Source organism: Phaseolus vulgaris, chromosome 3, assembly GCF_000499845.2.
Source record: "Phaseolus vulgaris cultivar G19833 chromosome 3, P. vulgaris v2.0, whole genome shotgun sequence".
Taxonomy (NCBI): domain Eukaryota; kingdom Viridiplantae; phylum Streptophyta; class Magnoliopsida; order Fabales; family Fabaceae; genus Phaseolus; species Phaseolus vulgaris.
The window spans coordinates 10,634,281-10,639,882 of NC_023757.2; positions in this window are offsets into that span (position 1 = coordinate 10,634,281).

The window sequence follows — 5,602 nt, forward strand, 5'->3', positions numbered from 1 at the left end:
AATGTAATATAATTGTTCTTGCTAGATGACCTGAGTATCGAACTTTCTTGGTCGAAGAATCTCTCACTTGCAAAGACAAAGGGTGCCTTGACAACCGTTTGCACTCCGACGTTCAAGTCAGTATTAGCGCAAAGAAACACTATGTGTATAAAGTAGTTTCAGTCTTAGAAACTTTGTACCTTGTTAGGGTTCTTAACACCCTTTATATAGGTTGAAACTAGGGTTTACCTTTGTTCTGTTACCCATGTCTAGGGTTCCTTGGAGAATGTCCCTGCGCCGCTACTACACAATCTTAGTGTAATCTGGCACATGGAACTTCCCTTAACTGGAGTGCAACGACTAACAGAATGGCCACCTGGGTACCAATTTGTGCACCAAGTCTCTGTGGCCATTTGTTCTGGGGGTGCCCTAAGTATTCACGTGCCATGCATGCAGCTTCTCTTGGAAACCCTAACCCTAACGGGCCTTAGCGCCTCCAAGGACTGTTTACTCGTGTCGTGCCTGAATGCGCTATACACACCACCTGCATGGATCCCTCGTAACTTAGGCTTTCTTACTACTGAGTGTTTTATCTGGTAACTAGTATAATTCTGGGGCCCACCTTTCGTGGCCCAGTATATATGTTTCTACCCGACGTTCGATCTTTCCCTCTAGCGTGGTCTGATGTCGACCTCTAGTGTCGAGGTTCGAAGACTGACCAACACCCTGATATGTGTGTCTGGGGCCCACCTTACGTGACCCATCTTTACTATCAGGCACCGGTGTGCGATGTTTGAGATCTGTTACTGGAATCGATGACCGATGACTGGTCGGTACAATAATAAAAATCCCAAATTACATTTTTCAACGTAACAAAAACACTCATATCTTTTGCTTCTATTATAAATATCCTTAAAAGTTTTGTTTTATCAGCATATCCTTAAAAGGTTAAGGTTTGATTGGAAGATATTAAGAAACTTTATTAAGTTTAAGGTTGATGGACAAGCCAATTTATAAATAATATAGTTTTAATAGAAATATTAATATTTAATGTATAATATAATCCATTATTATTAACAAGTAAAAATTACGTTTTTTACTTGATTTTTAACAATTTTTCGTAGCCTAAGTTTATTGATTTTTCATTGAGATCAAGTAATAAATCTATTAACAATTAACATGTTTAAGAATAAGTCCATGGTCTTTTTAAAATCTAGACATGAAAGAGACATTTACATGTAATGAGTTTTGTTTTTATCATAAAAAAAATAGAATAAATATTGAAACAATTAAAGATGTTCCAACCCGTATACAAGTACTCTAATAAAAGAATGATCCATCTACTCTACATAATACATTCCACTGTTAACTAGAATACTTTCTTAATAAGATCCAACCATCCAAATATAAACACAATATAAATCAATCTAATACAAACAAAAGATCCAAAACTTTAAAATTCCATCAAATCGAAGTCTAGACGAAGATCCCAAACATTTACTCGAACCAAAAAACCTGCAACACTCCATCTATACAAGTTGTTTTGAGGCAGAAAGGATAGTCTCCTCCTCCACTACAAAACATAACACAACAACACTAGAAGTAAAAAACAACCAGCAAAAAACAGATAAATTATACAATAGAAAAAAATTGCTTTTAGTATATTTATGATTTATCCAAGCCCATGCCTTTACTTGTGTTACAATCAAAATCTCCATTGGATTAATCACATGGTCATTAAATATTACATCCTTTCTGTGTTTCCAAATCCTTCATATGACAGTCATCCACATACATTTCTAAATCCTATTTTTTAATCATGAGATTATAAAGGCCATTAAACTAGACTTGAATGCATAACCTAATTTAATTTATTTCTAACTATTTTTTTTTATCAGCAATGAATAAATAAAATTAAGAGGGATACTTTAGGGGTATCCTAATCCATATACAGAAACATGACTATTACATCCCTCTTATGGAAAATAAGGGGACCACACAAAGAAAAGATTCTAACAGCTATACCAGTAGCTATACAAAACCAAAGACAGATCCAAGAATCCCTGCTGAGAAAAAACCAGATCTATAATAAAAATAGCACCTTAACCACAATGTATTTTTTCCTTATGTAATTTTGGCGCCATATATTTATGAATAATATTAATAATATGAATAATATGAATAATATAATTTTATCATTATTAATATAATTTATACTTATTATTATTAATAATTATTATATTAATAATAATAATATACTTATGTTCTTGATCATTCTAATTCCCATTCCATCAACCAAAGAATAAAATTGATGTATATTTGCATCCTCTTATAGACTAATTGCAAATAACATATGATGTCTTGATGCATAATTGTCATGAAGGAAAATTTAATTTGGACAAGCAATAACTTTCAAGCATATGTGATATTAAGTGGTTAGATTACAATGACAAAATGCGTTTTCCAATTTATTTGGGTATAAAGTGTTTACCCTAAATAGTCATGGTTTAATTACCATCAACAATTCTTAGTGCCAAATCATCCATATAGGAGGAACACAACTACATTTGTCGAAGGTAGGTTGACTGGTGAAAAAATGTGGACAAGAGTGTCACATTTACCTAGTCTAGAAGAATTACCATCAAAGAATCTGCTAGGTTATGAGAAAGACCAATTGGACAAAGCACAATGTTTTTTTAAGGATTTTCATATTGAAAGACTATTCTTTTACCACATAATCTTGACGTCAAACACAATGAAAGAAATGTGTTTTTGGATATTTTATATAGTTATGGACATTAAAAGAAGTAAAATTGATACACTCAAATTTATAAAAGTTTTAGAAGTACATTATAGTCATAAGGGTTTGGAATTAAAACCCGAGAAGAATGACAATGTTGTTAAATCGAAAAATCAATATACATTAATCAAAAAACAAAGATTGATTGTTTGTGAATGAGTAATGATCTTCAAGCTACCAAATGAATATGCTTCGATTTTGACTACACATGGAAAAGTTATTTAAGTGAAGAGCCAAAAAATTTACATTGTTTCCAATTGCATTTAAAGTCTTGTTTACACCTATATGAAATGTGCTAACCAAGTTGAGTCAACTGTTTATGGGAATTTTTTAATCTTTGTTGAGAGAACATAATCTACATGTTTTGGAAATCAATGTCTCAATCATATTGATTGGACTAGAACAAAAATTTCCTTATAGTTTCTTTTACTACATGGAGCATCTTCCAGTTTACTTAACATATAAAGCACGAATGAGAGAGTCAACTCAATATAGATGGATGTGTCTATTTGAAAGGTTAGTTGACCATACTATCTAATTACATAACAATGTTTAACCAAATTGTGAAGATATACATATGATTTTTGGGACATATGTTAATTTATACATGGAAGGAAAATGTAACAACTAAGTTTGTGTTAAAGGCTTAACTGGTCAAGCTTATTTACTTGTGTAAATGTCAATATTTGCTTCACATAATTATCCTTCTATGATTCTGTCTAAGGGAAGAGTTCCTTAAAAAGATAATGGAGGAAAAAGTTATTCTAATCCTCAATTATAAATTGGATGGAAGACATAAAGGATGTTGCACATTTGTATATCTTTTTAAACTATCTTGAGTTGGTCTCTTACTTATAGTAAGTATTTGAAGTTGTAATTGTTGGAAATAGTTGGATCTAGAAGGGGTGGGGGTTGAATAAAACCTTGGACTCTTCATGCAAAAAATTAAACTAGACTGTCTAACGAACAGACAAAACAAATAACACAAACATATTATATACTGGTTCACCCAGCCACTTAGGCTACGTCCAGATCTCCTCAAAGCAAATTGCTTAAAAGGTTCCACTAACCAAATCCTAGTTTATTTATTAATTTGTCTACATCTAGGCTCCAGTGAGATGTTATTTAGAAAGCTCCACACCATGGATTGGTTAACTCATGTTGCATTTATTGAGAGCCTATTCCATCATCATCTTATTATGATCTAAATTCTTCAATTGAGAGTGTCGACAATGATGGGTGTTGATGGATTTGTATAGGTCCAGAAAAACATAAGCAACCTCAATATTTGAATTACTAAAATAGTTGTTATATTTATGTAAAATTATTTACATGTTTAATGACCTTATTTGGCCTAAAAATAAGATTTTTTTAAAAGAAAAATGCAAAGGAGGTTGGGAGACTTATGGAGAGGTCAAAGTGACAACCTATATGTGGCAAAGATGTGTTTTGAAGAATTCTTAGTATAATTATATTATTACTAACTTTTTTGTTATGATTATGTATCAATGTTTATGTCAACCTTCATAATTTTTTCCACATCAATGTCTAAAAATTTGCAATGTAAAGAAAATAAATGTAGTTTCCTATACATAACGTTGAAGTTAGAAGAACATATGAACACAAAGCCTCTGAATGCTATGCAAATTTTATGTATAAGACTATGCATGATGTTGATTTGGGGGATTGGAATCTTACTTCCATGAGACAAAAATTAGAACAAAAATGGAGCAACAAGGGTTGACAATACATAATAAAGACTAATGCTCATAATAGAAACTCTTCTGAAAGTTCATGACGTTGTGGAAGAATAATTTTTGTAATTTTTAGTGACTAATATGTAATATAATTTACTACTATTCTTTCATTAATTACCCTCATAATTAACATTTTGTATTTTTTTTTTATCAGCAATGAATTAATAGAATAAAAAGGGACACTTAAGGGGTGTACCAACCCTTATATAGTTACTACACCTAACATAAGAAAAGTTAAGGATAAACCATTATAGGATACATCACATAGAATACGTGGTTACCGCAATGAGCTTTGACTGCATAAAACCAGCAGAGCTATGTTGCTGGAGTTACCATACTGTTGAGATGCCTTTGGGTAGCTTATGCCCCTGTAGTCACCCTGCATAAAGCCACACACCACGTTGATCACTTTGTCATTTTGACGGTCTTCACATCTCCAAGACCGAATGCCAACACACATAACAGCCCCAACAGTCCTTTGTTCCACTTCTCCCCTTTGTTACATTCACCACCATGAACACCTCCACTCCACCCCCCAGCCCCATCAGGACAACCCAAAACAACATGTCCTACCCAATCCTCACAGGAAAGTTTTACTGCTTCATACCTCCCCTGACAAGTAAAGAGCAGGATCCCCTATGTTCCTGTGCTCACAGCATAGATGACTGCTATGGATAGCGTGGTAAGCATGGCTTTCCTACAATCCTTACTCCATACCAGTCCATACATGCACCATGTTACGTAACAGTCATATACCCCGCTCATTATAGTGCTCCCCAAACCAAGGCAACAACCTCGTCGAGCATGCCCAAGCCATTCCGCCGAACGATCAGAACCAGTCGCGCCTTGGCTTACGCCTATTTAACACAGCACCTGCAATCCAACGATCTTACCACAAATGCTAAAATGGCCTACAGATTTTCCAATCTTCCACGAACCCTTCTGCCTTTCCTGTACTGGACTTTACTTTGGAGGTCCATTACTTATAGCTCTTGATACACAAAATTGGGTTTAAAACCCAATCCACAAAAGAGTAATTGAACCTGCATACCTTATACTTCATCCA